The sequence below is a fragment of the Talpa occidentalis genome, unplaced genomic scaffold (assembly GCF_014898055.3).
Source record: "Talpa occidentalis isolate TD23 unplaced genomic scaffold, MPIMG_talOcc4v2.1 talOcc4.2, whole genome shotgun sequence".
In the NCBI taxonomy this organism is placed as follows: Eukaryota; Metazoa; Chordata; class Mammalia; order Eulipotyphla; family Talpidae; genus Talpa; species Talpa occidentalis.
The window spans coordinates 43,633,243-43,641,123 of record NW_023602073.1 but is presented as its reverse complement, the minus strand read 5'-3'; the positions used below and the strand labels follow the sequence as shown (position 1 = coordinate 43,641,123).

At 54.8% G+C, this 7,881-nt stretch overlaps 1 long non-coding RNA gene across 1 annotated transcript; it reads left to right on the top strand.

Moving 5' to 3' along the window:
* The first annotated feature begins 352 nt into the window (after window positions 1-352).
* On the top strand, window positions 353-5,256 carry LOC119252137 (uncharacterized). The gene is made up of 5 exons (XR_005126732.2): window positions 353-1,682; window positions 2,227-2,512; window positions 3,025-3,283; window positions 3,394-3,531; window positions 4,853-5,256. It is a non-coding gene; the product is annotated as an uncharacterized LOC119252137 (long non-coding RNA).
* Window positions 5,257-7,881: the final 2,625 nt, after the last annotated feature.

Here is a 7,881-nt window from a genome sequence, read left to right as displayed (position 1 = left end):
GCCCCTTCCATGCTGTACCCCCTTTTTGCTGATCCTCCCTACTGCCCTCATCCCTGCTGCCCCCTTCCCTGCTGTCCCTCCTCTCTGTGTTCTGGGGTGTCGTCCTCTTCCTCACTCGTTTTTCTTCCTCCCTCCTGCACCATTGCCTGCCAGGAGCTTCACCTGATGGATCTTACCTCCCCCCCTCCCATTTTGCTAAGCCCTGCTTTCTGAGGGTGCTTTTTTCTAAACATTTATTTATTTATACAAGAACCAGGCCAGGGTTCTTGCACAGGGTACAGGCCAGATGTGCGGAGGATGAGAGGATCCACCAGAGACAGAGTGGGGACAGAACAGGCAGACTGACGAAATACACTGCTAAAAGGGAGCAACGGGAGAGACAGGAGAGGTCTGCTGCACCATGTAGGACCTTGCTATTCTGCCATGATCCAACCAGCGCTGCAGAGGCTACCGACAGCTTCTCAGCGCTGAGCTCAACCGCCTGCGCCACCAGGGGAGGCCCAGAGGGTGCTTTTTACCTCTGGTATCTCCCTCCATGCTAGTCCCCCCACATCCAGTAAAGCCTTGGAGCTCCGTATTTTGCCTTGACTGCAAGCACAGCCCCCCTGCACAGACCTGTCCTGTCCTCTGGCCTCAGCTCCCACCTCCAGCCAGTGCAGCTCCTGCTCCTGAGCCCTCAACACGGGCCCTTCCTCACCCCTCCTGTCCTCACCCCAAACCCTCCTTTCTGGTCAGCACCGCAACCCAGGCCCTGATCATCTCTGCACCCCAGTCCTGTCCTCAGCACCAGTCTCCCAGCTGCCTGTTTATCTTCCGGCATCCCGCCCTCCCCAGACCTGAGAGCTGCTCCTGATGCGGCTCCTCTACGGTCTTCACCCTCTTGGGTTCCTTGACCCCAGTGGGCTCTCACTCCTCACAACACAGATCCGCTACCCTATGGCAGCCTTCCCCCACACCCCCACCCCTGCCCTACTCCCCTCTGCCGCCTGATGGACACAGCTCTGTCTGTGGAGGGGCCTCATCACCACCTGCATCACCCCACACTGCAGCTCTCCCCTCCTGTGGCCTGGCCACCTGCTGGGCATTGAAGTTCTGCTCCCCAGGCCCCCCCTATCTAAACTCTCCCTGGGCCCACAGGCTGACTCCCAGTCCCTGCACCTGCCTCTCCCCCGGTCACAGACAGGTTCATCCACCTCCCCAACCTGTCCTTGAACCACAGCCCGGCCTGGCTCATGTGGCCTCCTGCCTCTCACCTCAGCTGTTCTGATCTCTGACCCCTGCCCTGGGCTTTCATGTCCCCTCCCTTCTCTCTGATAAGAACCCCAGTGCTCTTAGGTACCCAGTGCCCCTCTCTTGGCCTCTGACCCCAGTTTCCCTTCTCCATCGTTTTCATCCACTCTCACCCCTCTCCTTCCTTCCTTTCTTTTTTGAGATTTATTTACTTACATAGTTGCTAATTTTTGTACAGAATTTGATTTCCCTGCTCAGGTGCAGTCCCCTTGGTCCATCACCCTATCCCTGTGCTCTCCCTCCCCAGGCTGCCCCTCCTTGGCCCTCTCCTTCCTTCTTGCCTGGTGTCCTGTACTGCGAATCCTCATCCTGTCCCAGGAACACAGCCCTGTCTGCAGCCCCCAGGCCTCCAGGCCTCAGGACACGCAGCCTCGGGTGACTCTGATGCTCAGGTAGCTCCTACCTGCCTCACTGAGGATTTCTGCCCCCAGGACCCCACAGGCTTCAGTATGAGCTCACGGAGGCCCAGGATGCCTCGCTGTACTCACAATTTGTTGCCAAGGAATACTTGGACGATCAGCTCATCCTGCGCTATGACAGTGGGAATAGCAGGCCAGAGACCCCAGGCCTGCTGGCACGAGTTGTCCTGGGGGCTGAGCCGGGGGACACAGTGACCAGTGGCTTTGCAGAGGACAGGAGGGGCCTCCTGATGAAGCTGATAGTTATCAGGGAAAAGCAGAGCCAGAGTGAGGTGAGAGGGGCAAGCATGGGGGCCTTCCCAGGACAGTTAACGGCAGCCGGTGGGGCCTGTCTCTTTCCACTGGATTTGCAGTGGGGTGTTGAGAAGGGGGGTGTGTGGATTTCAGCACAGAGGTGATGTCTCTTCAGCCAGCACAGGGAGAGGTGGGGAGAGTGGGGCGGGGGTGGTGTGAGTTTCTCCCCTGGGGAGCAGGGGACACAGGACTGGGGAGTCACCCTGGGTCTGTGTTGGGGTAGGCTCCCATTCCCTCCAGGAGGTTCGGGGCTGTGAGATCCAGGAAGACACCACCACCAGGGCCTTCAGCGCTTCTTCTATAATGGGGAGCCCTTCCTCTTCTATAACGAGACGACCCATGAATGGGAAGCACCCCAGTCCTCGGTTCTTCCCTTGGCTATGGAAGTCAAGAATCCTGGGACACAGATAGGATTGGAAGCCAGAATTCCTGGGCCCTTGTGCGTGGTGACGTTTGTGGGAAACTGCAGAGATACCGGGAATCCTGGAAGGCCTTCACTAAGAGAATCGGTGAGACTCTGAGCACCCCATATCCCCCATTCTTTCACCCAGCTCTGCCCAAGGGGACCCTCCAGTACTTCAGGCTGCCTGAATGGCCTCAGGGGTGTATGTCATGAGATGCCTGCACATTTATGCCCCAGGGTGAAGACCCGAGGCGGGGAGGGCATGGACTCCAGGGCGCTGCAGGGCACTGAGCTGGAGTGTGGGGGTCAGGAAAGAGGGGGTGACTTTAGGCTGGACGTTAGCCCTGCTAGCTCCCAGCTTGTCAGTCCCTCCTTCTCCCCCCATGCAGGAGCCCTCCTCTCCCGTCCCCCTCCTCAGCTTCACCATGTGGGTTGGGCCATCCACCACCAGTCTGAGGAGCTGAGCCCCAGGGTGTATGTAGAACCACCTGAGGAAGACCCGGGCTCAGTGATGGAGGTGGGGAGGAGCAATCTGTCTTTCCTCTCTCCATCTCCTTACTAGGGAGCAGGGCTTGGCCTTGTGTTTCACTGACTCTTGCTTTCTTCCGGTGCCCCCAGCTGTGAATGCCACCTGCAGCCTGGCCTCGGAGGGCGTGGTCAATGTGACCTGCTGGGCCTCCGGCTTCTCTCCCGGAATATCTCACTGGTCTGGCTGCAGGAGGATGAGCCTCTGAACCAGACGCCCAGGCGCCTGGGGGTGTCCCGCGTGATGAGAACGGGACCTATTGGGCTTGGGTGGCCCTAAGGATTCCCCAAGGAGAGGAGCAGAGGGTCACCTGCTCCGTGGAAAACAACTGGAATCGCACTGTGACCTGTGGTGAGCCTGGGTGACCTGTGGGGTTGGACCCTGTAGGTCTAGGAGCCAGGATGGGGGTGGAGAGCAGGCCTTGGCTCTGGGTGCCCAGGTTAACATAAGACCTTTTCTAGGAAATGTGCAGGTGCATCAGGGTCCAAGGCCAGCTGTGTCCCGGGGTATTGCTGTTGCTGCCGCTTTCACAGTACTTATCGCTGCTGCCCTTCTTTATAACTTTTGGCTCAGGAAGACATCAGCTGGGGAGCGTCCCGGTGAGATACGGGGCTGTGTGTGGGGAGGGAGGGGCTCTTCTGCCTGTGACCAGAGTCTCATGTCTCCCACTTTGCAGCTAGGAGAGGGATGACTGGCCTCTGTAACAGGACTTGGAAGTGGGGTCCTTGTGACAGGTTTGGGGACCACCTCTGTGCCTTTAACCCTGCTCAGAGCCAGGGCTATGAGTGTGCAGCCCGGACCTCCCTCCTGGGAGGTGTATGGGGTTGGCAGAGGCCTTGTGCCCTGCTCAGTCTCCTCAGGCTTGTCCCTGCTGTCAGTCTCCCTAGGGCTTGTGGCTGTGTTGGGAACCATGGGCATGTTTGAGTGGGCCTGGGTGATCCTGGACTCAGGGTAACAAGCAATAAGAACATCAGTGACCTAGTGGGTGGAATAAACTCTGGGGAGAGTGGGGCTCTGAGCCTCACAGCGAGGGGCTCAGGTGAGCAAGTCTCTGGGTCTCCTGTTCATCTGCCTGACACCCCTTACTCTTGGGTCAGAATGTTGCTGCTTTTGTCATTGAGACTTGGTGCAAAAAGAATATGAAAGTCATGAGCTAATTTCCAAATTTCCTTCTTTGAACTTTGAAGTCCAAAGCAGATGCTTATGACTGTCATTGGCTAGCCTTAACGGGGCTTCCTCCAATGCCGGGTCTTGGGATGTGTATAAAGTGAACAGGAGTTATCTAGGAAGCTCCCTGTTTTGGAGGGTTCCAGAGGGAGGTGGGGGGTGGTGACACTGACAGTCCAGGGTCAAAGAGGACAGACCTAGCCTCAGGCTAGGGGTCTCCAGAGACCCTCACTGCACTGAGAAGCAGACCCCCTAAGGCTGTGAGCCAGTGCCTGGACAGGAGGGAGGGCCTGGCAGCCTCAGCCAGGCAGCAGCATGGGGTGGAGCTCAGACTCCAGGCACCAGGGCCAAGTGTAGCCTGATCCTGACAGGGCCGCGAGGGTCCCTGCAGGGCTGCCCTGTGTGAGGCGCTCCAGGGTCCATCAGCCACCTAGCAAGTCACCTGAGACTCCAATGGCCATGCAGTTAGCAGCTGCTGGTCAGAGCCAGGGCAGGAGCAGGCTGATCTACAGGGGAGGTCAGGGGTCTGGAGACTGGGGAGGGAGCAGGCAGTGGCCCTGGGGTGCAGGTGGCTATGAGGAGAGGAGGCTGGGAGCTGAGGAGAATAGCCCAAGCTCTCACTCTGTGGTGGTGCTGGGGGCAGGGACAGGTAATGATGTGGTGGAGTCAGGGGCAACCGAAGGGGAATCCCTGAAGGAACAGGAGGCAATATTCTGCAGCCAACTGAGCATTTACTGGTATCTCTTTCCCCAGGGCCCTTTAGTGGGGAAGACCTGAGCCAAGTGGTGACAATGGACCTTCACGGGCTCTCAGCCTCTCTTGTCATGGCCTGAGTCCAGGGACTCAACTGGGGACACTTAGGGTCTGCACATCTGGCCTGGACTCACTGCCTGCGCTCCTCTCACCAGCACTTTCTCTTGGTGCCTCCCTTTTCTCATCTGAAGTTAGATGACAGCATTCTCTGTCTCTGTCTTTCCTCTATATTTTCTGAGAAGTCCTACACCAGCTTTCTTTGTGCTCTGTCATTTTGTCTCTCTGTGCCGGTCATGTAATATATGTATATATAGTGTGTGTGTATATATATGTGTATATGTGTGTGTGTATATTTATGTACATACCTATAAATTTCATTTGTGCAGTATTTTACAATTTACATTATAAATTTTAAACATACATACCTGGTGTGTGTATTATTTCATGTGGCTGGGAAGGGATAGTATGAGGCTGTGGGGAGATGGAGAGGTAGATACAGCGCTAAAATTCCCCAGCTCCCGCTTCCCGGCTCCCAGTCCTGCCAGACTCACAGGAAAGCACAAAGGGCTGGAGAAGCTGGAATGGGGCGTCTGGGGCCAGTGCTCAGGGGCTGAGCCTGGGGGAATCTGCCCTGATGGTGGGAGCTCACGTGATGGAGCAGAGCTGATCTAGGGAGGAGACAGGGACACTGCATTGGGGTGACCTTGTGACAGGATAATCCCCAGGGTTCCTGCCCTCCACAACCCCAGAAGGAAGGGTAGGGTTGAGCAGGGAGGAGAAGGCTTCCTGGTGGTGTCATAAGGGGTTAAGCATCAGCACTATGAAGCTATCTGAAGCCACTGCAGTAGGAGTTCCATCCCCAGCCAGGGAGGTGATCCACATGGCTCAGCAGACCTCTCCTGTCATGCCAGCTGCTCCTCAGCAGTGTTTTTCAGTCAGTCTGCATGTTCTGTTCCCCAGTCTCTGATGAATCCTTTAACCCCACTACACCTCTGGTCTGCACTCCAGCTCTTTTATCCATAAATAAATTTTTAAGTAAAAAAAAAAAAAAATTCCAAAGACAAAAAATTAAGTGAAGTAAACAAAAAAAAAAAAACAAATAAAAAACTTGAAGAATCTCAACAGATTTTTCTTACCTTAAAAAGCTGTGGGGCCTACCCTGGTGGCGCAGGAGGTTGAGTGCAGCGCTGTGAAGCTGTCTGCAGCCTCTGCAGTGCAGGTTCCATCCTGGCCAGCAGGTGAGGGTCCACATGGTGCAGCAGACGGCTCCTGTCTCACCTGCTGCTCCCCTTAGCAGTGTATTTCATCAGTCTGCTTGTTCTGTTCCCAGCTCTGTCTCTGGTGAATCCTTTCACCTTCCCAGGAATCTGGCCTGTACCCCAGTTCTTGTATAAAAAAAAAAAAAAAAAAGCTGTGTAAGGCATTTATTGTTTCCTGAACAAAGATTACTCACTACCATTTTAATTCAGTATGTTTCCTTTTAACTGTGTTAACTTTCCATTACATATTTGTGTCTCATTAAAAGTAACATGAGACATGATAAATGTACAATTGACATTTTGTTTGGTGAAGGAAATCAATCAAATCTGGGTAATTAGAAAGCCCAAAGTGTAAGGCATTTTGTGGGGAGGGGCCTAATGCTTGCAGCTTCAGCAGCTGAGCGCCCTCTTGAGTCCACAGGTCCCAACAATAGAAAATTAATCACTTGGGTAGGTCTGGTATGAGGGCATTTGAATGAAGCCATTAGCCAAAATTTAGGGTCCTCATATGCGCCAATTGTGTTATTTCTATTTTTGCTTGTGCTTGTCAGACTGTGTTGCCCCACCTTTGCATGAGAGGCACACCCAGAGCTCTACAGGCCACTTCAGTGGCCCAAGAGCCAAGATGCAGTAGAACAAGGCCCAGAGGCGAATGTAGAGGAGTGGGGAGCACCTGAAGGTGGAGGAGGAGCCTGTGGGCCTGCAGGCCACCCAGGAGCTGGGAAAGGCACCCGGCGGCTCCCGCCCCTGGACCCTGCTTGGAGAGCTACCATTCCTGGGACCCCAAGGAAATCAAACACTGGCTCATTGGGGAGTGGGATTCTAGGATAGGCCAGGTGTGCTCTGCTTTATGCAGCCCCCTCTCTCCCTCAGCCCTCTTCTGATGTTAGAAACCAAAACAGGCTGACTCAGGTTGGTGGGTCTCAAATGCTGCACTGGCAACACTGATGGTCAGGAGCAAGCTAGCACCCTCTGGGGACACGTTTGAGGGATGAGTCATGGAGCAGGTTTGCAAGGCCAGACTGCTGCTCAGTGAGCAGCCCTCTTGCTTTTTATTAGCATGATTGATTATGTGACAATGGCAGGAGAAAGGGGCCCAGGGGAAACAAAGGGCATTCATCTTTAAAGGGACCAGGACTTCAAAGGGATCAAAGGGTAATCAATTTTATCAGGAACAGAGGAGGACATGTCAGCCACATGTACAGGGAGCACTTCCCAAGCAGGTACATGGTATAATTTTCAAGCTACTCCCACGTCTCGGTCCCTGTCCATATAATCAGTCAATGGTCACGGATGCTGTAGGGTAGGCCAAAGCACCAGGCTTTTCTGCCCTCCCGCCATTAGGATAGATGACGGAACCCCGCGGTCCTGAATGCATGCCTGATGGCGGGCACCTGGAATAGGGTGTGGGCATAGGTAGATGGGATTCACCTGGGCTAAGATTGGGCTTTTAAGGGCGGTGTCACGGGGATGCCAGCAGAAGCCGAGAAGCAAGAGAGCAGAGAAGCAGAGAGAACCCGAGAACGCCAGAAAGCCCAGAAAGAGTGAAGACTTGCTGGGGGCTGGGAGGCCTGCCAGACTTCTGGCCCCCCAGCATTCCTGCCTGCTGTGCACCTGGTAAATCCCAATAAAAACCTGAAAAGCCACTGAGGGCTCCAGGACTCCTCCTTTAGCCGGTCTGCTGGATCAGAAAACCTGTACTGTGTCCTGTCCTGCCTCTACAGATGGTTTTCTTAGAGTTGACACTCGCTTTCAAAATGGTAAGACTGG